We start from the raw sequence: 26,581 nt of genomic DNA on the forward strand, positions 1-26,581 counted from the left end.
TAGTTTAAAAAAAAAACTCCCAACCAAGAACCTTTCTTTAGGAAGCAATGCATGCTGTCTCCATCCAGGAAAGGGGACTCGAGATGCAATAACCAGGGGAGGGAGGGCGGCCTGGCTGGGCTGATGCACCAGGGGTCGTCCCGCATTGGGACCCAACGTGAGCCGGCCGGAGGGGAGCGTCGCAGACTGGCACTGAGCGCGTGTGTTTGTGGTGAGAGGAGGCGATGTAACTGGGACAGTTTGGGGACGAACTTCCGGGAACCCGTAGGAAATGTACAAGTGCAGAGGGCCGCTGCCGACCGCGATGAGAGACGCGCTGAAACCTCCAGGCCACACCGTGTCCAAGCTCATGACCACAGACGGTGAATTTCTAGTCCACGTTGGTGTCCCGTGTCACTGCACTGGCAGGCAGTGGGGAGACGGAACGGCCAGGTGTGTGCGTTAGGAAGGGTCACCCTGTGTGCCCAGGTGGGTCTCTGACAGGTGATTGCTCCTGGATGGGGGATCGGTCCCTGGAGGAGACCGAGCCATGTGTCCAGGGACGTGGCGGTAACGACCAGAAGCAGCGGCTGGAGTTGAAAGCCCTCCCTCGGGGGAGCTGGCAATGGAATGCGGGTGGTATTGGGGCTCAGTTTCCTAACAGGCCATGGACGGCCCCTGACCCTCAAACTGCGCATGTGCACTGCTTTGGCTAGAAAGCACGCGAAATATTTTTAAGTCCGCCCTTTCTGCTGTCTGCGGCGACGGCTGAGGATGGCGGCCTGACCACAGCGCGCGCGCGGAGTCGGGGGCTGAGGCTCTCAGGTGCTGCGGTCGGACAGGGGCTTCGGGGAACCGGGTCTGGGCGGGGGAGCGAGCAGGAGCTGCGCGGCCTCCCCCTTTCCCCCTGGCTGAGAGGCAGGGACCTCTCGCCTCCCTCGTCCCCGCGCCCCCTGGTTACAGCACTTTTGGTGACTGACAAACACTCGGGCCAATAACCGTGTGTCCACACAGCCGCTGACAGATTCCCAAGGGTTTCAAGGTGGTTCGGGGGCCTGTGTTAACAGAGGCACTGAACACAGCTGTTTAGAACTGGGCGAATGCACATGCGCTTGGTCACCAGCAGAACTGTCCTATGGGGCTCCACGTGACTGCGGGTTGTTAGGCGTCTGGGGTCAAGGTCACAGGAGATCCCTGGGTGTCTTCAGGGCATCCTCCAGCCCGGTAACTGGAGGGCCAGGCTGCACTGCGGATGCTGCTTTAATGCCCCTCTGTAAGCCATAGACACACGATGAGCCATTAGTGAAAACAAGGCCCAGAAAGAACACTGATAATAAAATACACATTAGCAAGGAGCACATTTGCCTCAAACTTGTCTGCAGCAGCTCTGGAAGTTCCCTTCATAGCATCAGAGTCCTTATATTGCCAATTGCAGTTTCCCTGAAATTCTTTTAAAAACGTTAAAAGGAAACGCCAGATAGAGTGAAAATCATATCAAAGCAGCTTATTAACTACTTTACACATTTAAAAAGACTAAAGATAACCCCGTTTGTAGTGTGATATATGGAGAAGTACTTACAAATATCAGCCTGGAATACGCTCTTCTACCTCATCAGGTGCAAACAGATTTTTTAAAAAGCAAAAGAAAGGCGGCAGGAAGGGAGGGAAGAAGCAAAGCTGGTTTTCTTTAGGCCAGAATGCAAACGTTTCAAACGGAAGGTCATTTATGTCTATTTTGAATGACAAAATATATTACTAAGTTTCAGCCTATAAACCAAATATGAAGTCATCAATCATTCTTGAATTGGGGACCAATAGCGCTTTTATTCACTATAGAACTAATCTAAAAATTAAATACTGCACTCTCTTATTCAGTGGGGAAAGTCAGAATCAGTTTCTGTCATGAATATTTAAAGATAAATTTAAAATGACTTTTATAATACAGCCATCTAGAATGCACTGATCTAAAACTAAGTTTTTACTAAAAATCACTGTATACTGCATTAAAATGAAGGAATGATTTGGGCTCCTGAGAAGGGAAGCCACAGCCCGCACTGAAGGGGGTATGGCTCCTTACACACACACACACACACACACACACACACACACCCACCACCACCACCACCCCCCTCACCCTCAACCCCCGCCATGTGCCAGCTCAGGGCCATGGCCACAGCCATGCACGCTGGGCAGGGTAATTGCTAGTTGAGCTCACCTTTGCTTAGTCAGTTTCACAGGTTCTTCTCAGCATGATCCTATCTCCAGGGTCCCGCTGGGGCTGCGGGTTCTGCAGCCTCTGGTCCCTGCCTTAAAGACACCCTGCGGGATCGGGGTGCCAGAGAGGGATCTCCGGGGCCACCTGGTGAGTTCAGGAGCGAATCAGGAGAGCCCAACCCAAGGGACTGCAGCCTCCAAAACTCTCTAGAAAAGTTGCCATATTTCAGTGAGAGTCGTCAGCCCGCGAACACTCGCCTAGAGACAGCACTGTTTTGCGTGGACTTTGGCTGTTTTCTTCATTTGTGTTTCAACTGCAATGATTCCGAAAGGTGAAGGGCCTAAGAAGACGTTTTCACGAATTTCCCAGAAGAAACTTTTCAGGAGACATGTCACCAACCCCCGATGTCCCCGTGAGCAGCAGACCTCAGATTCCTCCCTTCCTCGTGGGCAACGCGGTGCAGAACGTGTGGCCTCCGCATACACACCATCTGCCCGAGCAGCGGTCGGAGCCCACCAGCCCCGCACACTGTGCCAGCGGCTCTAGAAGGCTCTTCCCATTGGCGCTAATGGACGGGGCCGTTTGGGGTGGCCTGACCCTGGGTACCCCTGGCATGGATGTTCCATGTGGCAGGGACAAGATACAGGTTGCTTCATAGAGGCCGCTGGGAACAGCAGAGCAGTTATTCAAAAGGCAGCGTTGTCCCCTTTGGATGCCCTCGCTGATGACAAGGAGCCAGGTCCAGAGCACGCACAGTCCCAGCCGCTGAGCCAGGATTCCTCTTTTCAGAGCTTGGGGTCCCCCTCAGTACTCTGCTCAGATCTGGGGACGGCACAGATCTGCAGGGAGGGCAGGAGGCCATGTCAGTAGGCAAGGGCCACTCTTGCCACCAAATACGGCTCCGTTGTCTGTACGTTTATACAACCTGTGGCTAAGTTACTTAAGGACACTCCACTGCAAGGCTGAGCAGTCCACGGCCTTGTGACTTCCGTAGGAATCGGCGCCTCCTTCTTTTACGTCTAAGTCACCTTAAATGCTGTAGGGACACAGAGCAGCAACAGGCCACAGTGGAAATACACTTGGGCTCCGATGACTCCGTGCCATAAACCACCTGCAGTTCTTCTAAAAGCAGAATGATCTCCGCCTGGCCTGCCGTTGCCGCAGGGAGTCAGGGACCTCACACTCAGAGTATAAATATGCTGTTATTTAGTGGTATTATTCCCAAGTCGTAGAAAAAGAAACTTATTAAAAATAACTTTGCATAATTACTTTTATTTGTGTATTTACTCCTTTCCTTTTTTTGTTCAGCATCTGCTGTGTTCCAGGCACAGTTCTAGACATTCAGAATCAGAAATAGGTGGTGTTGGCAAACCTCTGCAGTGACGGAGTGTCGTGTTTCAGCAGAGGAAGGCAGAAAACAAAGGCAGAAACGCGTACATTTCTGATATGTAAAGGAAAACGTGGTAAATTGGGCTCCATAAAACTTAAAAAATGTAAACTTTTGCTCCACGATATACCCTCAGACAATAAAAGACAAGCCACAAAATGGGGAAACTATCTGAAAACCATGTTTTCAGCAAAGGACTGTATCCAGAATATACAGTGAACTCTCAAAATTGAACAGTAAAGAGAAAAAATCCAATTAAAAAATAGGCAAAAGACGTAGACATTTCACCAAAGAGGATCTACAGCCTGCAAATAAGCACATAAAAGATATTAACACCAAGAGCCATCAGGGAAATGCAAATTAAAACCACGGTGAGATACCACCACATGGCTATCATAATGGCCAAACAAAAGATGGTGACAGCCAATGCTCACGGTAGCTTTATTCATAATAGCCCAGGACTGCATCCAGCACTGATGGTTTTCGGCAGGTGAGTGGTCAAAAGTGTGGTGTGTCCACACTGTAGAATCCTGCCCAGCAAGGAAAAGGGACCGAGAACCGACACATCACAGCCTGGCCGGATCTGCAGGGAACTGGGCTGGGGAAAGCAGTCCTCAAAGCTGACAGGATGGGTGGCTCCGTTTATAGACCATTCTTGTGTTTATTGAGATGCAGTTGACATATGTGCGTGTGACGTAGTGATGTGATGTTGTGTACATTTACCGTGTGAAACCATCACCGCAGTCATTCAGTTCAGCATCCTTCACCGTTGCTGCAAAGTTACTGTGTGTGATCCTGACCCAGCCTTCAAAGGTCTGCTCTCTCAGCAACCTTCAGAGACACAAGGCAGTACTGGTAATCATGGCCCCATCCCCGACTGACTCCTTTTACAACTGCAGCGTACTTCTGGGCCTCCCTCCCGCACCGCGGCCTCGGGAGACCGCCAGTCTGCCCGCGTGCTGCAGAAGGCGTTATCGAAATGGAGAACAGACTCTGGTTGCAGGAAGGGAAGCGGTTGCGGTTCGAAAGGGCTGCAGGACCTTGGGGTGATGGACGGTCTGTGCGTGGCTGCGGGGCCGTGCACACGGACCTGCCCGGGAGATGAGATCACGAGGAGTAGGCACACGCGTGCCCGTGAGCGCGTGAGCCTGGGGCCCGGCAGGGTCGGTGGAATGAACCGTGTCAGTACCTCGGTGGGGACCATGTCTTAGAGTTTGGGGGTGTTGTTACTGGGGCACCGGGTCAAGGACACGGAGCACCTCGCTGTCGTTTCCTCTGCCTGCGCGAACCTGCAAAACGAACGTGTGAGGCAACCTCACAAAACGACCGGTGCCACGGAGGAGCACCCAGAGTCCTCCTCTGGGCGACGGTGGGGGAGAGGGAGGGGCCAGGACAGCTGCAGCCGAGGACAGCGGCTGAGCGTCTGAAGGCGCGCGGCGCCTGGCTGGTGTTATTTGTGCCATTTGCGTTTTGCGAGTAAGTGGCCTGCCAAATGCTTCATTGAAGACTCAGCCTGGAATTTCATCACAGAGCATCACAAGCAGCGCATGTGGCAGAAAACTCTGTAGCGGGAACCACGGGAGCAGCACTCCTCGTCCTGGGCCTGGATACCTGAGATGAGGTGTTGCATGAGGTCCCATCCCCACGTCCTTGGCAGGTGGCTCTGTGAATCCTGACCCATGGAGAGGTGTTATGTTAGGAGAGTACGCAGCTCAGTCCTTTTCATTCTGTTTTTTTTTTTTTTTAATTCTGCTTTAAAGAAATTTCTGTTTTATATTTCAATTGTCTTAAAATCTGTATACACTTAGTAAATACCCTTTAGGGGCATTTAGCTTGTAATCCTTTTGCCAGAGAGTTTTTAGTCTACACCTGACAAATTCTGCAGTGAGAATCTCTTGGAGAAGAGGTGGTGCCTTGTGCTCACAGTCCCCCTAACTTCCTTTCTTCCAAACAGGGCCAGGGGGCAGAGCATCCGTGTTTGTGGATGACCCCAGCTCCACCGTGCACTCGAGGGAGCCAGGATGGGGTCCAGGTCGCCCATCACAAGGACGGGAGGACTAACTCAGCGGGGTTTGGAAAAGAGCTCCACGAAAGGCTGAGGACAGGGCGGCGTCCATGGGGGGAGCCAGAAGGACATCTCAGCTCCCCAACGCACTCGTGAATGTGGGCGTGGAGAACAGAGCTTGTACTAAATACAGCCTTGCCCACCAAATTCTCTCTTACAGACCCCCGTCCGTTTAATGAGAAGCCTTGTTTTCCTGGCTGTGGTCAGCCCTGTCCGCCTGCCCTCAGGAGCGAGCCCACGGTCTCCCTGGCCACCTTCCAGGAGCCACGCGCACCCCCAGGGTGCTGGGGGCTCTGTGATGACTCCGCAGCACGTTAGGAAAGGCCCGAGTGACGGACGTGAATTCCCGGGGTGACAGGAGGGTAGGACGTGTAGATTAATGCAGCCGTGTTACCCTTCGCGTGCCTTCGTAGCAAAGCGTCGGTGCTCTATCAGAGGGAGTGGCTTTGATCCTTAGTATGTGGTCCAGTCAAGGACTTTCAATCTCTGGATTGTTCTGCTGCGTATTGGTATATTTACAAGCTTTACGAAGTCTGTCTGCTTGATGTTCTTCATATGATGAGAATGAAGATGCATTTTCATGCATGGAATACCAAGCCATTCTAAGCCAATTTCGTAATATCACAGAACATAATCAAAGTAGCTGTGCCCACTATGAAATAAATACTCCTCCTAGAAGATTATCCATAAAGACCATTTCAGCACTACCCATGGTTCTTGCTTTACGGTTATAAAAATAAAAATGTTAAGTTATCACTTAAGGGGCCGTACTTCGTTTTCCCTTTCAATTAGCCAATAGCGTGTCTTGGAAACCTTTACTATGGAAAGGACTGCGTCTTATTTACCGAATTCCCGTGGAGCCAGGCCAGAGCCCCACGTCTGACCATCTGCAATGGAAGCCCAGTACAGACCCACAGATATGGGCTCGTGCTTCCCTCATTCGCTTCTACATATTTCATACTATCTCAATCCCTTTCAGACTCTATCAGAAATAACTCCTAGGCTTAGTTTACAAGAGCATGTTACAGTTTAGTGTAATCTTTACATCACAAACCACAACTGTGTTTTCCAAAGAGATCTTTCTGTCAGGATTATTTATCAAAAATCACCCACGCCCCCTCCTCGTCAGGTGGGACCCTGCGTGCAGCCAGGCTACCATCCCCCCCCCCTGAAGGGCACCCCCCCCCCCCGTGACTAGGTCCTGCACCTGCAATCCTCACAGCCTTGTGGAATCAAGCTCGTTTCCCTGCCTTTTCTTCTTCTCCAGAGTGACCGCGTCTCATAGAAGAGAAAACATGTAGTTACCGATCCAGACGAGTGTTTGTGCCTCCGAAAGCACCCACAGCATCCCTGTCAAGAAAGGCTCTGCTTAGTGCACAGGCGCTCCGCTGCCCCAGGAGCCGTGGGAAGGTAAGGACCCATGTCCCCTCCTCAGGCTCTTCGTGCTGAAAGATGGTTTGTCTGTTACCGTGCCGTGTAAAGGCAGGTCTGTGATTGGAGGATTTGGCGTTTGATCCAGAGTGCTACCACCCCTTAGTCTTGATCAAGCGCGGCACAGAGTCAGAACTGACTGTCTTGTACGAGGACTCGATTCCCGCAGACTTCGTGACCTGCTTAGGACGCATCCCCCCAGTAATTCCGCAGCCGAGTGAGCCAGTTGTATGGAGGCTCCTCTGCGCAGCGTTGCTTTAAGACCGGAGCTCTGTGTCCACTGTTGGTCTGTTGCGGGACTCTTGGATCTTGAAGGACATTAAGCTCGTCCTGGAGGAGGCCCATCTGCAGAACCCAGGTCCTCTAGGTTTTGTCCATTCCGCTGATAAGCTTCCGGGCTGCCGTGGACTTCGGCAGCCGCGCTCCTTGAAATCTTCGGGTCATGGCTAATTTTCTTTTTTAAGAATTTTTTAAATTGTGGCAAAATACATAGAAGGTGAAATTTACCATCGTAATGATTTTAAGTGTACAGCTCAGTGGCATAGTACGTTTATGCGGCTGTGCAGTCTCCGTCACCGTGAGTCTCCAGGGCCGTTTTCACCCCCCAGGATTAAAACTCTGTCCTCAAGCAGTCAAATTCCGCCCCCCCAGCCCCCACCGCGTGCCACCCCACCCCAGCCTCCAGCAACCACCACTGAGTCTGTCTGTGAGTTTGACTGTCACGCGTCTCCTGGGGTGGAGTCGCAGAGTATCTGTCCTTCTGTGACTGGCTTATTTCACCAGCACAATGTCTTCAGGTTTCGCCTATGTCGTCGCAGGTGTCAGAGTTCTCTTCCTTTTTAAGACTGAATAAAATTCTATCATATGTATAGACCAAATTTGGTTTATCCACTCTCCGTAAATGGATGCTTGAGTTGCTCCCACCCTTTGGCTATTGTGAATAAAGCTGCTGTGAACATGGGTGTGCAAATATTTGTCTGAACCTCCGCCTTCAGTTCTACGCTCTGTAAACCCAGATGTGAGCTTGTCTGATCCATATTAATTCTATTTTTCACTTTTTAAGGATCTTCCATACTGTTTTCAGTCCCAGCAGCACCGTTTTACATCTCTGCCCACCTCTCCACATCCTCACCAGCCTTTGTTGTTTCCTCTCTGGTTTTGTTCTGTTTTGTTTTTAACAGTAGCCGCCCAAATAGCTGTGAAGTGGCATCTGACTGTGGGTTTGAATTGTGTTTCCCTGATGATAGGTGCTGTTGAGCATCTTTTCAGGTACTTGTTGGCCATGTGTATATCTTCTTTGGATAAATATCTACTCAAGGTTTTTTTGCCTTAATCAAGTTGTGTTGTTGTTGGCTTGTAGGAGTTGTTGATATATTCAGGATATTAAGCACTTGTTAGATAAATGGTTTGCAATATTCCCTCCCATTCTATGGTTTACTTCTTTCATTTGGTTGGTAGTGTCCTTTGATGCACAAAAGTTTTTATTTTTCACGTAGTCCGATTTATCTTTCTTGTGTGGCTTATGTTTTTGGTATCATATCCAAGAAATCATTGCTAACTGTAACATCATGAAGACTTTCCTGTATGTTTTCACATAACAGTTGTGTAGTTTTAGTTGTTATGTTTAGAGTTTTGACATGTTTGGAGATACTTTTTGTATGTGGTGTCAGTTACGGGTCCAGCTTCATTCCTTTGCATGTGGATTTCCAGTTTTCCCAACACCCTTTGTTGAAAAGACCAATGAGGGGTCTTAGCGCCCTTGTCAAAAATCACTTGGCCATTTATCCAAGAGTGTATTTGTGGGCTCTCTATTCCATTCCATCGGTTGTGTCTGTCTTTATGCCAGTACCACACTGTTTTGATTGCTGTAGCTTTGTATTAAGTTCTGAAAACAGGAATTGTGAAATCTTCAGATTTGTTTTTTCTTCTTAAAGATTGTTTTGGCTAAGTGGGGGGTTTCTTGAAAATTCATATGACTTTTAGAACAGATCTTCTATCTATTTCTGCCAAAAAACAAACAAAAAAGACATTGGGATTTTGATGGGGATTGCTTTGAATCTATACCAAATTTCTTAATCAGGAAGAAATAGCGGTTTTCACGCTTTATGGTAGTGAATTTTCCTATCCAATTTGAGCACAAATTGTTACCTTAATTTTTTTTTCAGTGTGAAAAAAATTCAGACTTTATTTTATTTTTTCTGGTCCTGGTCTGGAGAACAGTAAGCAGGTGTATAGGTATGTCAGACATAAAGCTTCATACAAATCTGTGCTGAGCCTGAAGGCACAGCTTCTGTTGAACTTCCTGCAACTCAGAATTTGGGCACCAGTAATCCCTTTGACGATGTCTTTCCAATGTCACGGATGCTCCACATGGCCTCTGCCCTCAAAGGGGAGCTTATCTGGCGGTGGAGGTCTTTGTTCATAGGAACAATCTCGAATAAACGACACGTAGGTGTGGCAAGGCATCACTCAAGGCCACGGTCAGGACTGCAACGTGGAGAGACTCAACACATTTGAATGTGCGATGAACCAGCCACCTGTGTCATTTTTTTTTTTTTACTCAGTGAATATTATTACATTTATACTTGTACAACAATCATCACAACCCAGTTTTATGCGCTGGGGGTCTGGGGTGGAAATGGTATAAAGTTGCTGTGTCATTTTTGGTAGAGCACAACCCAGCCATGAGTGAGCACGGGGCAAGCACTAAATTCCTCCCAGACTCTGCGAGCCTGAGTGACTCTTCTTCCCACTTTATTGCTCGGTAAAGCGAAGGTTAGAGACTATGCTAAGATGACATAATTAGTAAGTAGCCAGGACGTACCTGTGCTGGCACAGGCAACCTTCAACAGGATACAAGGGAATTTTGTTTAGAGATCTGCATTGGACATAAATCGCTAATTCCAAGGAGTCCTCAGATTTCCGTCGTTAATCCAAGTCTATTTCCGGGCCACGTGAAAATAGTCAGAAGTTCCCGGTGGAATAGATGTGACAGAAAGTACTCAAAGGAAAGGCTTCATTCCCACCCACACTCTGTCACGGGTACCAAGGAATCATTGCGCGTTAGCCTTTCTTCATCTCTGTACCATTTTCAACACTGTTGAGTCCCTGTTTTGTTCACAACTCTTCTAGCCTCTGAGGGTGTCGAAGGTGTGAGGCATGGTCACTGTCCTCAAGGGTCACAAGGCGTGGTAGGGACCACGAGTAAACAGACCTGCGTGGCCTTCCTTCCGTCCAGAGCGTGTGCTTGGTTTCTCTCTGCTTCCTGGCCCCGCGAGGAGCTCAGGCCTTCTCGTGGTATCAGCAGAGGTGTGGGAGATGGCTTAGGAGGATGAAGAAGACACCCGCTCTGAGCAGAGAGGGCAAAGAAGTCTTTGAGAGGAAGTGACCCCAGAGGTGGGTCTTGAAACATCAGTTCATGCAACGGGGAAATCTGGGCGAGACGGACGTGTAGGAGAAAATACAAAACCTGGACCTGGACTCAAGGCTCGGCTGGGACGCCGGTCCCTGGGCACTGACAGCTGCTCGTCAGGACCAAGGACCCATGCCTCGTGGCTTGGGGTTGGTGTTGGTGAACAGCGTGATTTCTGTGGTCCCCAGGCCAGAGGATGGGAACTGGCTCCATCCCGTATCCTCTCCGACGGTACGTGTGGAACGGTCCACGACACCAGGGCTCTCGGTCCGAAACTGATGACCACCTGCTCTCACTCATCTGCCCACCACCTTGCCCGTCTCAGTGCCTGGCGCTGCCTGGCGCTGTCCAGATCCTCGTTTGGCTGCTGCTATGCCGTTGCTGAACCGCCAATTCCCAGGACTGTCCCGTCCTTGGTTCTTCTCCTTAGATTACAATTAAAAATCACACAGATGCAGGTGGAAGGGCCATGCTGCCATGGCCCTCACTGGGCAGGTGGCGGCTGGAGACAGCCGGGTCCTGCAGCCCGCGCCCCCGCTCCTCCTCATCTGGGAGCCTCCACGGCTCCCGTGGGCCATGCTTCTGTCACAGCCCCTCGCTTTCCTCAGCATCCCCGCTTCAGAGGGACTCGGGGCTTGCTTTTACGGGAGAAATGAAAGTGCCACAGGACAAGATTTAGATTTGGGGCACTTTCCTTCCTGGCACGGCCCAGTTAGCCCGCGATGGCCGCATGGGCGCACTGGTGGCACCCTGCAGCTGCCGCTGGAGGAAGCCCCGTCTCCTCTGGCCCGGAGCCCAGAGAGAAAGCCCACTGCATCCAGCCTCCATGCTGACGGCTTTGCCCAAAACGAACCAATGTCTGTGTCCCAAAAAACGTCCTCAATTGTTTTCCGAATAGCGACTGTTTTAAAGAAAAATTCATGGTGCGTCCCGAAGGCAGAATCTGTGAAATAACTCCAACTTCAGGAGTCTGTGTTCTTTGACCCTCTGAAACAGATTTATTTAAAACAGCTGACAAACAGTTTTGTCCCAACACCGCCAGTGATCATTTGTACACCTTTGGGCAAATCCCTCAGCCTAGCTCCAGCCAGGGGCCGGGAACTCGCCCACCAGAGCATCTTCTCACTCCGGGGGGCCGGCTGCCGTAGCCCGAGGTCAGCCCCACTAGTCCTCAGCACACCCCGTGTTCCTCTTCTTGTCCAGCTGCCTGTCTGTAATTTATATCAGCGGAAACTATGTCAGGAGAAGTCAAATTGTCCAGGGATACACAGAAAGAGCCACGGATGGGATCCAGACCCAGTGGGCGTCTCAGCTCCTGACCGACGTCCCTGACTGCTGGGACCTGCCTCGGCCACGTCCCCCAAACCCTGTGCAAGCGTCACACGTTGTCATGGGTCCACCCCACAGTGTTTATAATGGATGTCACCTGTGTGTGCATACCGAGTGTTGTGGGTATGTGTGTGTGTCTTCCCAGTAAGGATTTGTCAAACGGCTAAGTTGCCACAAAATCACACTGTTTTGCCTAAAGGTGCAAAGCTGTTAGCACGACTTTTCACATTTCCCAGAAGACAGCCCCATAATTGTGAGTCGTGTTTTGTCAAGATGATCCCTAACTCGTGACATCACGCTTTTCATTTTTCCATGGTGGTGGGTGGGCATTGCTTAAGTCACTCTTAGGACTTTTGTCACCTGCCACTCTACCGTATTTATTAAATGCAATGTTATGAGCTATCATGGTAGCGAAAAACAAGGGAAAGGGTTTGCGCCTTGATTTTTCTGGAATTGAGTTTAGGAAATAGCAGACACCTGCCTTTTTCATGACTCGTCTGAAAGCCTTGGGCCACCGCTGCCTTGGGAATCAGGAAGCAGATGCCCATCCCCCTGTCCAGCCTGGAGTGGCGGGAACTGCCAATCCTGGCCGTCCTCCCAGCGGGGAGCACTCACCTCAGCCCGGGGGGCGGCGGCGGGGGGGGGATGTGATTGAAGCAAAGTTGGCAGAGGGGAGGCCAGGTCGCGGGGGGCCGAGAGTGACGAGGAGCCCTCAGATGCGGGGCAGCCGACCTGGGACAGGGCTTCCGCCAGCGCAGCTCCAGCCCGGGGCAGGGAACTCGCCCACCAGAGCATCTTCTCGCTCCGGGGGGGCCTGCTGTCGTGGTCCGAGGTCAGCCCCGTGGCCTCCGTGGCTGTGACCTCCTGCCCCTCTGCATCGCGGGTGACCGTGAGACTGGGCCATCCCGGTGATGCCTGCGCACCCCACAGGCCTGTGAAAGCTTCGGGGTGAAGTGTTTTGCAGACACGAGTTCAAGATCGAACGCCCTTTCCTCCTGCTCCCCCCACCCCAGGAGCCCCCACCCCTACCTGGGAGCAGAGGGGAAACTCCAAAAGCCAACGGTGCCGAGAGGGAGCAGCATTTTGCTGAAGCTGCATGTTCCAGCCAGTGCACCTGGGGCAGCTCCATCAGCCCCGACCTCACCAGGACCTGCAGGAGTTTGGGGGACACAGTAGCAGAGCTCAGGTGACCAGGAGTTTTGAATGTCAGACTGCACATCATAAACTCAAAACCCCCCAGCTGAAACACCCACGGAGTGGGCGCTGTGCATGGCATGTCCGTGCCCGCCCTGCGTGCAGTCTGAGGTCCGACGGGCTCCACCATGTGGTCTGCACAGCCCCACGCTCTCCGCAGAGACCTGTGCAAATTCCCTGCAGAGGAGAACATGCAATTATCGCTGAAAAATCTGTGATGGGTGAGAAATGTGGGCCCCGAAGCCTTGCTGGGAGATTGGGTGTGGCGGTTTCAGCTAAACGCTGCCTCCTTGGCCATTTTCTCGTTTCCTCCTTAATGGCAGCTTGCGTCCCTTCCTTGGGTCTTCCTCTGTGTTTGACAGAGATATGGCGCACCAGTCTTTTTCCAAAGATCTGCAGGCGGTAGTGTTTTTGGAGAAGCACATTCTGCTTCAATAACTGGTAGCATCTCCCATTTAAGCTTTAAAACTAACCCTCGTGATCTCCTAGTGTCAACGGTTCTTTCTGTCTGCAGTTAGTGGAATTTTTGTCATCACTGATATGTAGTTTGTTGATCTTTCACTTTCTTTCCACACCACGGACACTTGTGATGTGATTCGAGCAGCCTAAGCCTGTGCAATATCTGCCAAAGTCGTAGCAGTTAGTGATGGATATGTAATTTTCTCCTGGCTCCTAGAAGAGAATTTTCAGGTAGCCACATTCCACAGAAGGTTCTGGAATGGCCCCTTGAGGGCTGTGTATTTTCTCTTGGGCGGGGGTGCAGGGGAGTATAGTTCTCCGCAGCTGTATTGCTCTCAGTAGCCTTGTGGGCGGATCCTCGTTTGACCAGGATAAAAATCCTGTTAGCTCTTATCTCATAGGTGGCTTTCACACCCAATTAAATCCAATGTAAAATGCATGGGTAGAAATTAATGGACACATGCCAAACTGCAGAGAAAAACATGTTGCAGTCTTGAAAGGGAAGTTGAATTTAAACATAGTGTAGAAGTTAAACGAATAAACCTTCCCTAATCTAAATCGCCTTTGACATATGGAAACTTTAGTGCACGCCTAGGGTGGCATTAATACACAAACAGGAGTTCCTGTCGTGGCGCAGTGGAAATGAACCTGACTAGTACCCATGAGGACTCAGGTTCGATCCCTGGCTTTGCTCAGTGGGTGAAGGATCTGGCGTTGCCATGAGCTGTGGTATAGGTCACGGATGCCGCTCAGATCCCAAGTTGCTGTGGCTGTGGTATAGGCCAGCAACTGTAGCTCGGATATGACCCCTAACCTGGGGACTTCCATATGCCATGGGTGTGGCCCTAAAAAAGACCAAAAAAAAAAAAGAAAAAAGGAACAAGGAACAACTGGTTAGAACAAGGCAGAAAGAGGTAGAGATGGACTTACTAGCGTATTAAATTTGACAACAATTATCAACTAAAAATGGGCAAAGAATATGGGGAGATATTTCAGAGAAGATACAGTGGCTTTTCTCCCAGAAAAGGTGCTTGACCTGGTAACGTCACCCATGTGACCTGCAGTGATAGCGTCATCATTTACCCATCAGCCTATCAGACGGGTGGACGGCAGCAGTGCAGGGAGTGTGGCTTTAGACAGGTATCTGTGGTATCAGTGAAGCTGAGAAAGGACTGTCCCTTCATGATAGCAATTCCACGTCTAAGCACTTAGTGTGCAGAGAGCCCCGCCCCGGAGCTGTGCGTGTATTTGTGGACAAAGCTGGAGCAAGGCAAACCTAGGGAGCTCGGCCCCCGCAGGAACGCCCCATGAGCCAAGACCTTGGACGAGCTATGAGCTCTGTGCACGTCCGCATCAGGGGTAGTGGCGGCATTTTTACCTTAGAGTCGTGGTGAGGGTTGGATGGACGAACGGGCGATTGTCGCAAGTAAGCATTTGAAAGAGTTGGCGGCTTTTATTACACACATTGCAGACTTGTTTGTAAGAGGTGGATTTTGCAAACAACTATTCATGCACGAAAGACTGGTCAAATTAATCAGTTGTGTCTGTGAAACAGAACACCATAAATTATTTTTTTTAAAGAAGGGCGCCTGTAGGAACCGTGCCCAGTGTGTGTGGTGAGAAGAAAACTCGAAGCCCTGTGTGCCATTACCATTTGCACACTCGGAAAGCGTGTTCCCTGGCGGTCCTGCAGCATCAGAGGAAGCACCGTCAAGGCTGCCCCAGAGCCTGACTTAGACGCCTGAGGGAGGGGCTTTCCTGGTACAACCCTGGGTACCTGAAGAATGCTGCCGTCTGCATGCATCCCCTTCGAGGTTAATGACCTGTGTTCTTGTCCCCCTGATACCCAGGGTGCGGGGGAGCCCACAGAGGCCCTGGGGGAGCTGACACTCCCAGTGCAGCTTAGATGTTCCCTGTGAGGCTGGCAGGTGGCCCGGGGTCTACAGGAGGGAGAGGCGGACAGAGCGAGACGGCGCCAAACTCAGAGCGAGAAGAGAGGCGCCCTGGAGATGAAACAATTGAGTGGACCTGAGAGCGTGGTGGAGACGGGACTCATCCCCAGCACGAGCAAAGGCCCTGTGACGGAAACGCGGGTCCTGTCTTGACCTCTGCCGTGTGCTAACATGACCCCATGAGCAGAGGACAGGGAAACTGGGACCTTTTGCGGCTGCAAAGCATTTTGAACACATTGCCCACTCTCCTAGGAAACGTGTAAAACTGGGCCCTTCCATCCGGCACCGCGGGCGGTGGGTGCATCCTGCTCGTGCTGTCTGTGCACGTGGGCAGGTGGGTGGTGCTGCCCATGGCTCTGAATTATCTGCACTCTTGCAGATCTGAGCCTCTGCCCCCTGTGCTGCTCCGCGGGAGCCCGCCTCCCCCCAGGCCTTGCCGGGCCTGCTGCTTCAGCACTTCACCAAAAGGCAGGCAGCATCGGGGCAGCCAAGCAGTCTGCCTGCTCGAAGCCTGCCCCACACGCGTCTGCCCAGTGACGGATGAGCCCCTTCCCCGCGTTTCACGGGAGATTTACATGCATAACTCTCATTAGTGCTAATGGCAGTTTCTTGCATAAATCTTCCTTGCGGGAAGGTAAGGAAATCCGGTTTCTTTTCTTCTCCCTGGGTTTTCTTGCTCCAGGCTTCCTTCCCCCAGTCGGAGTGGCTCTGGCGTCTCACCACCGCGTGCCTTGCACTTGAGCTGCCGGGCCTCATTTACATGGAAATGGACCATAAACAGGTCTGAACTCACATCCGAAGCACCTCCTCCTGGTGCCACCCTCCTTGCAAGTACAGATACCCAATTAGTGCCACCGACCCAGCAAATTTCCATGTGTCACTTGTACCTGCTGTTCAGTGATAACAGGGCGTGCGTCCCAAAATAGAGACGGGGGAGAGGAAGGGAACAGCGAGTCCTTGTGACGGCCTTGTTTTTCAAGTGACTGCAGACACCGGTCCTTTGTGAAGTGCTAGCCTGTCTGTGACGCTAGGACCGGTTCAAAGGGAGGAAGGCCAGACCCGGCCGGTCCCCCATAGCCACCCCTCCCTCCTGTCTGTCACACTGCAGGTCCCTGTGTATCATCCAGGCAAATGCAGCAAATACCGGGAGGGGGGCTGGAGTCCTTTCCAAGAGGCCTCGGGAAACGACAAACTGGCTTCCTTCCCCCAGCGTCTAAGTCCTTTTGCAGGAATGTCGTTTGCCCACCAGAGTCACCCTCAGAGCCGCGGCGTGTCTTTCGTGGGGGATTTTGGCATCATATAGGTTCACTGTGCTGCTATTTCTACATGTGCGTTTGTGGCTGCTGACGAAATGAACCCCGAAGGCTTCAGAGCATCCGATGGGGAGTCCTGACCGGGTGACTTGTGATAGAAGAACCTTTTCACTGTAACAAACCGCGTGTGATTGACAGGCAGATGTCAGCAGGAGACACTGTCTTCCTGTGCCCACAGCCGTGCATGTGTCCATGGCTGACTCGTGCCTGCGAAGATTCACACAGGATCTGTGTGTGTGGCTGGAAAAAAGAGATAGTAAAATCAGAACATTAAATGTTTCATCCAGGAAACCAATACTTTAGCTAAACTGGCAATGAAAGAAAAGTACCTTTCTGAGCTCTTCTCTTCATTAATCCATTGTCTAGGAAAAATCCGTTTGAGGGACTCTCTGATAGCCAATGGTAACAACGGCGTCTGCTTCTCTAATCAGGTTCTCCTCAAACTGGGCCCTCGTCTCTCCTAGAGACTGTTTTTAGGGGGCTGTCCACTTATTCAGCCTCCCCAGTGAGCGCCCATGAGGTGAGGGATTGCGCTGGGTGCTGGGTTACTGGCAAGCGGAGCGGAGACCCTGCCCTCACCGAGCTCGCCCTTCCGAAGGAGGCGCAGGCCCAGGGAGATGCCGGGCCTGAAGGGAGACCTGCCGGGGGTCTCCTGAGCAGGGGGCAGGCTGGGCTGCAGAGGGGAGGGCGCCTCACAGGAGCAGACGTGGTGCCGTCTCTGGTCCAAAGAGGCAAGACCCAGCAGAGGCGTCGGGAGCCCGGCCTTGCCTCCAGCGCCTCCGTCCTCTTGACGAGGGAGGAAGCAGCGTCGTGGGGTGCAGGGAGGAAGGGACACAGCTGTGTGGGGAGCAGGCGTGATGGGGGCGTGGGGGGGTGGAGGAGGCTGGAAGGGGTCGAGGTGGAGCCAGAGAGCAGGGCGTTTGGTAAGGACACGAGAGGCGAGGCCACCGGAGGCTGAAGCAGGAAGAAGCGGTCAGGACTTGGGTGGAGAAGTCACCCAGGCTGTTGCAGGCTGGCTGGAGAGAGTCCTGTCACCTTCAAGGGGGGGCGTGAGGTCCCTAGGGCTCGGTCAGGGCGTCTCTCTGAGTCTTGGCTGAGCCGAGACTCCAGGCCAGAGGGACCTAGGGAGACGGGGACGGAGGGGGCGGGTGGAGGAGCAGGAGGGCGGGGTGCAGGTCTGGGGCCGGGCGGAAGGAACCCGCAGGGTCCTCCTTCCCAGGCCACGGGCTCTGAGGCTGCCTGGCCTTGGGCCCCGGGGCTGCCTTGGGGTGATGTCAGGAACCAGGAGGAGGAGGTCGGGTCGGAGGGGGACGAGGCCAGCACAGGAGGCTTAGAGACTGAGCCCGAGAGCCTGGGCTCCTCGTGGTCACAGACTCTCAGGGAAACGCTGGCTGGAGGCACTGACCTCAAGGCTGCTGCAGGGGAGGCTGGAGGGCCGAGCGGGGCTGGGGCTCCGCCAGGTCCCATTGCCAAGGCGACGGTCAGTAAGGAAATGCCTGGCAGTTTCGTGGGATCCCCACTGTGACCTAGCACGAGGCGTAGGTGGGTGCGAGGGCAGGGCCCCTACGGCCGTGGAGGGGTCACTGGGACTAAGTGGCGACGTGCAGCATTGTGACTCCGAGCGCAGGAACCACTCATCGCTCCGCAGAACAGCCTGTGGGTCACACGGGTTGTTTAAGTGTTTGCCCTTGAAGTGTCCTTTGGAGGTGACGTGGAGATGCAGTACAGCCGCCTTGAAAACAAGTCTACAAATAAGGCTGGCGTAGGGAAGGTTACTTGGTAGCAGAGCTAGAGAGACGGACAGGAGCTGCCTTAGCCGTGTCCTTAGAGGATTCGGATCAGCAGAGGCCGTGTGCGGGGCTCCCGGGAAGGGAAGGGCTTGCCTGCAGCCCGAGCCCTTGAGGGCCTGGGTTACCACAGATGATGGTGAAAGCGGGAGGACGCTTGTTAGGAAAGATTTGGGGTGGGCACAGCTGCAGAGGACTCACTCCAAAACCGTCTGCTTCAAGAGTTCCTGGTGTGGTTCAGTGGGTTAAGAACCTGACTAGGATCCATGAGGCTGTGGGTTCGACCCCTGGCCTTGCTCAGTGGGTTAAGGGTCTGGCGTTGCCGGGAGCTATGGTGTAGGTCGCAGACGTGGCTCGGATCCTGCGTTGCTGTGGCTGTGGTGTAGGCCGGCAGCTGTAGCTCCAATTCAACCCCCAGCCAGGGAACCTCCATATGCCACAGGCGCAGCCCTAAAAAGACAAAAGACAAAAATTAAAAAAAGAAGATGAAGTTAGACCAGCGACAGAATGATGAACGCAGCGGCAGTGTGTTTCCTTTTCACTTTCTATGTGAAATTTTTGTCGAGGGAAACCCCAGGTGGTTCGCGTTTCCAGATAAATGTATTTTTACAAGCAAACGTCTTTCCAGAGAAGGGGATGCGGTCAAAACTGTGTTCTTCTCCGCCATGACTTATCCTACTTCTCTGCCTTGTTTGACTGTTTCCTTTCCATTTTTTCCCCTTTCTAAGCACATTAGTTACTATGCAGATGCTGTTACCATTGGTGATTTAACAAATTCAGTAAAAAAAAAAATCAGCTCATCGTTGAGCGATTTTGACTTGAAATGGATGGGAAGGAAGGTGACTTGGAAGGAAGTCCTCTTACTTCGCGGCTGTAAACGACTACCACCCATAAAAGCTGCAGATGACCGCAGGGTTTCCTGAGCAAAGTCAAGGTTAGCAGCCGCGTCCCCAGCGGCCCACCTCTGGGCGGTGCCACGTGCCTCACAGGCGCCCACGGAGCCCCGCGGCAGTCCTTCCTTCCGTTGGGGAATTCTCTCCCGGGGGGCCTTGGATAAACCTGCCCCCCAGGTGTCCTGCCCGACCTTCCTTTTCCTTTCCTGCTCCTCCCGCGGTGCAGATTTATGGCCTCGCTCTGTCTTCATCCCTCCCTGACCTTCACAGTGATGGGCCTGCTGCATTGGGCACTCGGTCCCTTCAATTCTGCCCCATAAATTTTAATCCTGGAGCTGCTCCATGTCGCCGCCGGCGGTCAGCGAAGATGAAGCCCACGTTGCTCATGGGGACCCGCCCCTCTGCCCCGGCCCCCGGCCCCCAGCCCCCAGCCCCCACAGGGTCTCGGGCCTGGATGGGCTCCCACGCAGGGCTCACCCCTGCCAGGCCGCAGGCTCCTTCCTCCTGTTCTCGGAGAGGGTGCCCGTGGCCCTGCAGGAGGTGGAGAGACGTGTCTGCGTCCGAGGCTGCGCCGAGCGTTGCCGCCGATGATCAGGGAAGGATTTCTTTTTGCTTTTTGTCCTTTTAGGGCCACACCCATAGCATATGGAGGTTCCCAGGCTAGGGGTTGAATCAGAGCTACAGCTGCTATCCTGCACCCCAGCCATAGCAATGCGGGATCCTTTAACCCACTGAGCGAGGCCAGGGATTGCACCCATGTCCTCAGGGTTCCTAGTCGGGCTGCTCACCGCTGAGTCATGATGGGAACTCCAGGGAAGGCACTGCTTAATCCACTCAGTCACGCCCCAGACCTTCTAGCAGCTCAGTTCTGTAAGGCAAGGAGGTGGCGGCGGGAAGCTCGCAGAAGCGATGCGAGGGTCCCCCCTTCCCAGTCGTGCACCCTGGCTGCTGTGTGTGAGGCCCCCGGAACATCTGGGCACTGACGCGGCTCCTCGTCGGGCCGGACGGCACAGGCGCAGCCTCGCCACCCCCTCGCAGCTTCAGAGTGACAGCATGGTCACCTCAGGCCAGCATCCCAGCTGACAGAGCTCTGGGGATGAGCATGGACCCTTTGCTGGTCTGGCCACTCTGAACCAGCCCTGTCACATCTCTGCTGTACAGGGTGCTGTTTCTCCATTCGTATTTCCGGGGTAGTGACAGAGTTGCCTCGTATTTGACAGCCGCTTTTTGTCATGTACTCTTAACCTTACTGATTTGCAAGTTGGCTTAGTCCGCAGAAGCCTGCCTAGCCTGTCCTCCGTGCAAGCACAAGAACGTGCTGCCAGCTGCCCTGCGCCTTCTGGATTTTCCAGTGGCCACATTGCTGACCCCCTTCCTGTGATGGCGAGGGGGGGGTCTGCGTGTAATGTGGGGACATGCTGCCCGCCCTCCCTGGGATCCTTGTTCTCATTGCTCTGCTGGTCCTGGCTTGGCCATTCATGCTCAGTGGAAACCACTGACCATGCCAGAATAAACCCACAAAGGCTGATGGTGCCCTTGCCAAGGGAACAGGGCAGCTGGTTTCCTCAGAGCCCACCACAGGGCTCGGCCAGCAGCACAGCCAGGAGGCCCTCCATCTGAGGGCACCAAGGGGTGGGTGTGACCAGGGGACCACCAATGCCACCTCTCCCCCAGGAGCAGGGATGGCAGAGGCCACCCGGGGGACAGAGAGGTCCCCCACACCTCCTGGCCTCGGAGGTGGCCCACTGTGGCACCTGACATGGGGACAGAAGACGGACCTCCAGAAGCTGCCCCAGGAGGCCAGGGAGAAGCTGCCTTTCTCTGAGGCCCGAGCTTGTAGGGGGCAATGAGAAATTAACCATGGGACCCCCAGGACACACACCTGCTCTCAGCCCACCCCACCCTGTGCACCCTGGCGCCACCCTCTTCTCCAGTGCAGGCAGGCAGGGTCCACGATTAGCAGACCCCCTGGAAACCCACCCACCCTCCTCAGACCTGCTCAGAACAGCAGAGGAAACACGTCATCAGTCACCTACGGCGGAGTCGGGACTAATGCTGATTCAGATTGACGGAGAGTGTGTGCCCTGGGGACGTGGGGACGGGGGACCCTGACACCCCTGCACAGGTTTGCTCTCCTGGTGAAACTGGGACTCAAACATTCAAGCCCGAGGCCGAGCCAGCTCACCGCGGTGCCCGGTGACGTCTGAGGACAGGGGCTGGGTGCCGCCCCGTTTTAGAGCGAGAGGACCCCACTCTCGCTTCTCCATCTCTCCCTGAAGCCCCGCCTGTCTTCGTCCTAAGCAGGCGTGTAATTGATTGGTTTAGATTTTTGTTTTGCTCCGAGTACCTTGTTCTGAATATCGGGTCTGAATATAATTGCCGTAGGTCACACTACCTTTTTAAAAAATTTATCCAGTATGCAGGTTTGGGAGCTGGGGTGACACCAATGTTATATGTAAATGTATGTAAATGTATGCTAATGTATCGTCGCAGCCCGGTAAGTGAGGCGGCTGTCACCTTCTGCGGGTTAGTCCACCAGGGAGCCCCGAGCACTGCCAGCTCTAGAGGACCGCGGCATATTTATTTCCCCGTTGAAAACAATCCTGTAGCTTTTCTCAAAAGATCTCAAAACTCCCCCAGACTTCTCCCGTGCATGAGAAAAATCACACTGGCGATCTCCCAGCTTATCTACGTCTTTTGTCTATAGAATCAGCCTAGACGGTTCTTACACATGCCGGTTTGTAAGTTGCTTTCAACTCAGTAAACACCACGGGCCCCTTTTCTTGCGCGTCGCCGCGCTGGGTAAATGGAATGCCAGGGCCTCACCGCCAGGGCCCTGCAGCTCAGGAGCAGCCCAGCAACAGAGCTGGACGGTGGGTCCCCAGACGGAAAACGTGCCACGGAACAGTCGGCTGGGGGGACCCTCCCCGGGATCCTGGCGGAAGAAGTTGCTCAGCCGCGCTGTGCTAGGCGCTGACTTAGAGAGTCCGTGAAAGCTAGCGGCCAGGACGCTGGCCCTCACGCCACATCAGCCGCACAACCTTCCGTCCACCTTGTGTGTGGGGTTTCCGCATAAGATTTAAAAAACAAAAATTCTCCATCGTGAAAAAACCCATAGGACACAGGACGGTTTAGACCACAGGACTGACGAGGCCACCCGGCGCTGAGACAGTGCCACCCAGACTTGGGGTTGTAGTGGCACCAGGTGGGTGCCAAGGGGCGTAGCGTTGGAGGCATCTCCGAGCTAAGACAGAGAAGACTTTGAAACCTTGCAACTGACTGAAAATCCGAAGGGGAGTGAAGGGTGGCTTCCTGCTGGCGGGAAGGTGACGGGGAAGGTCCGATGGCAGAGGGAGTGAGTCCCACTGGCCAGTGGCTGAGGGAGGACCTAAGTCCGAGTCTCCCTCCTTGTCGGGGTGGGGGTGGGGCGGAGGCTTGAAATTCAGGAGAAATTTGGTGGGAAAACGGGCTTGGAGGTAGAACCCTGAGCCGTCGAATTAGAGGTAGAAATTAACTTCGCCCAGTGGATGAAATTGCCGAGATGAGACCAGAAGCTCAGGCCCAGGATCTCGGAACATCTCCATATGGGGGAGAAAGAGCAGCCCGAAGGTGCGGAAGGAAGGAGGAGGTTCCCGGCAGTAAGACAGCGGCCGTGTCAGATGCCACGGGTAGAGCGGCCTGGGCGGCGGCTTGAGAAAGTCCTGCAAAGAGCAGGTAATGCCAGGGTGCCGGCGAGGTCAGATCTGCAGGGGTACCTGAAATCGGCCTTGGTTCTCGGGGCAGTGTCCTTAGGTCAGCACAGGACACTTCTCCGAAGAGTCCGGGTTTTCCCCAGTGAAGGAAAGCAAGCTGGCGAGAAAACGTTTGCCCTGGATTTTTTGGTTTAATCGAGAGACTTTAAAATTAGGCAGCTTTAAAGAAACTGAAGGCAGCAAACCCTGTGTAATCTCGTTCCTGCTCCATATCCCTCCTCCCATGTTGAGGCACCGTTTGTGCCTGAGAGCGGGTTACCCTGAGTGGGCTCCCCTCCGTCTGGGTGCACCCGTGTGGCCGAGACCAGAGGTTGCAGGACTGAGACGAGGCTCCGCTGACTTGGGCAGGAGCCCCCACCCTGCGTGGGTCTGGACCAGATCTCGAGGGGGCGCAGGTTCCCCTTCTCCAGCCCGAGGGAATGAAGGACCCCCCCCCCGGCCCCAGCCCATGGAAAGGGCTTTAAACAAGTGCCAGAATGCATGAAAAACAGAAAAAGCATTTTGCACGAGGCTCAGCGGGTGGGAGCACAGACAGCCCCTGTGCAAGGAGAACCCGCAGGCGGGGCCCAGGCCGCCCTGGCTGCAGCCGAGGAGGCCCTGCAGGTGCCCAGGGCCTTCTAGCCCGTCTGGGGAGGCCGCTGGGTCCCCGCTGGGCGCCCCCACAGACCACACCCAGGGCCTGCGCTTCCCACAGCGCCCTTTTCTCCGAGACCTGCACCCGGGCCCCTCCTCTCTGCGCGGGGACCCCTCCCTCATCCTTCCTCCTGAAGGTCGAAGGCTTCCCGCAGAGGCAGCTCATCTGAGCGAGCGGCCGGATGTGCGCACGTGGACCCACCTTCAGCCGTCGTCCTCCTGCGGGTGGCGCCGAGGCTCAGGCCGGCAGACGGGCAAGCCCGGAAAGGAGGACGGAAAACGCCCTCCCGAGGCACCGGCTCTTCCGCCGTCACAGCCCACTCTTCCAGAGACGACTGACCCCTTCTGGGGCCTGATCTGAGGGGAAAAGGGCGGTTTGAACTTTGCCCCCAGTGCCCCTCAGCCTGGAAGGGGGAACCAGGGTGACGGGGGTGGGGGTGGCTGTGACCCTTGACCTCCAGCTCCACCCAAATGAATTGCCCCCAAGAGGTGTGACGGGGGCCCAGTCCCCACCCGCTGGCTGGGGGCAGAGCCTTTGCTCACGTGTGACGTCACCACCTCGCCGTCTACAGGAGGGACCCACACCCCAGGCAGGTGTGGGCAGGATGGTCCCTGCCTGGTCCTGTGCCCCCCGTTCCCCTTGTTGTGAGAACAGCGGGGACACCAGGATCAGGGCCCTGCTGTTCTGTGTGGCCTCGTCCTTGTTTTCCCTGCGGTGGCTCTGGTCACAGATGCTGTCACCTCCTGCGGTGCTGGCGGTTACAGCTCTTGGACCCGTGACAGGTCGGGTGAAACAGCGTCTACGGGAGACGCTGGGGCTCTGCTCTCCCAGCGCAGGGCTCCCCCCCGACCCCCACCCCCGGCCTCGGCCTGGCAGCGAGCCCCGGACACGGCCACACTGGGCGCTCTAGCCCCTTGGCTCCTGTTGTCACTCTCAGTGGCCCCGTGACTTGGGGATGAAACGTCCTTGTCACCGTTTGGTCACACGTGGGCAGATGATGCATCTTCTGTCGCACTGGACCCATGCGACCGTGTCAGCTCGTGGGCTGAAAAACAGCCCACGGGGTGGGTACAGAAGGGCGAAGGCTGATCCATCAGCACATGGTCCCTGCTTCCGGCCCCGGAGAAGGTCTGGAGATTCTCAGGAGGCAAAGGAAGGATCGGAGTTTCTCCCAGTACCAGTGCCATCATCTTTTACCTGGTTGAATTTGTGTTTCTTCTTATTTAAAACTGTTTAAAATTAGTGGTATGGACCTAGAGCTGTGACAAGGAAAAGCTGCTTTTCCATAAAATAAAGAGGATACTAACCAGCAGAGAGCTTAAACCGTAGTTTCAGACTACCCTGAGCTGGTGTGGGAGCCGTGGGTCGGACAGGTGCACTCACCTGTTTGGAGGTGGAATCCCAGCCCCGCCCTCCCCGACTTGGGAGGCGCCCTGTGTTCCGTCGGCTGTGCTGCGGGGTTTCCTCGGCAGTCAGGCCCTATTTCGCCAAGATCCTGAGTCTGTCCCATTTACAGGCGCAGCTCTGCAGCATGTAAAGGACGTTGAGGCATCTGGGCGCCTCCCTCGCCCCCCTCAGCCTTGAGCCTGCTGAAGATCAGAACGTTCCAGAAGGACGGCTTGGGGGCCGTCTGCTGGAGGCTTAGGCACAGCTGGATCCCAGGGGCCTGGACACCTTCAAAAACACAAGGACAAGCCATGTTCCCATCCACTAAAGGGTCTAAAAGTCAGCAGGTGTCAGACACGTGGGGAATGGCCTGATTCCCAGAGGGGGTCCCCGGCTGCTCCGGCCCCCACTGATTTCCAGAATCAGCACCAAGACCAGAGCATGACTGGATCCCGTGCCCCCTCGAACCTGGATGCACAGAACCAGGACCGGTTCTGTGGCATCAGAGCCGTGAGGACCTGCCCTGCCTGTTTAGTCCCTTTAAGCCCCTCCCCTCCCCAGCCTGTGCCCCCTCCCCCTGGCCCTCAGTGAGCTGTCTGTCCGCCTAGGACCCCCCAGCCCCTTAGAGAAGCAGAGTTCCGGGCCTGGGAGGGGCCCTCTGGCCACCCCAGACCCCAGCCTTCCCTCCTGGGCCCTCACCCCTCAGCCCCTTTGCCCACCATCACTCGGAACTTGTGTGCTCCAGCCACAGTGGAACCCAACCCCAGGCAGGATGCTCATAGGCTCCCAAACCAAGGGTCGTGATCCCAGGGCCGCTGGAAGGAGGCACCGCCTCCCGAACGCATGCAGGGTGTTCACGACTGAGGCGGGGCGGCAGGTGGATTCGAAAAACATCCTGGAATAAATCTTTCCCCCCAGAACCCCTGGAAAAGGCCCTTTAGATGAGGCTTGAAAAGTAGAGGCAACACAGGGAAGCCTAACGAGTGTAACCCCGTTGACGCCTGGAACAGGCATGAGAAACGTCCGCGAACAGAGACAACGGGCCAGTGATACCCTGCAGAGACGCGATGGCCACGTGTGTAACGCAGAAAGCGTAAATACCCAGCATATATGTAAAGTGCAGTCGAAAAGGCCGGGATGCGATCAGCCACGTCCCAGCAGAGAAGAGAGGAAGGCAGTGAGGTGGGACCGGGTCACCTGTGAAACCGAGGGTTTGGTGGCCCCGAGCGCGGGAGGGCTGGGAAACGCTCCGTCTGTACGCCCACTGGTTGAGAACAGATCCGGCCACGTTGAAGCCGTCCTGCCAGGATCTGCTAACATGTAACCACTGAGAAACATCAGTTCAAGTTTCTGAGGAAGAGCAGGCAAGGCTCATTAGAGCCTCGTTCCGTGA

General features: G+C 54.2%; 1 protein-coding gene across 41 annotated transcripts in view; it reads left to right on the forward strand.

Moving 5' to 3' along the window:
- The window catches only part of MYT1L (myelin transcription factor 1 like), a 365,957-nt gene that overhangs the window by 190,536 nt on the left and 148,840 nt on the right, over positions 1 to 26,581 (forward strand). For 37 of the 41 annotated variants that reach the window (XM_021087911.1, XM_021087915.1, XM_021087912.1 and 34 more), the window contains one exon: positions 6,914 to 7,056. The exons of the other annotated variants lie outside the window; for them this stretch is intronic. The gene's annotated coding sequence lies outside the window, so the exon portion shown is untranslated. The remainder of the gene's footprint in view (positions 1 to 6,913; positions 7,057 to 26,581) is intronic. 41 annotated transcript variants of the gene reach the window in all.

This window comes from Sus scrofa, chromosome 3, assembly GCF_000003025.6.
Source record: "Sus scrofa isolate TJ Tabasco breed Duroc chromosome 3, Sscrofa11.1, whole genome shotgun sequence".
Taxonomy (NCBI): Eukaryota; Metazoa; Chordata; class Mammalia; order Artiodactyla; family Suidae; genus Sus; species Sus scrofa.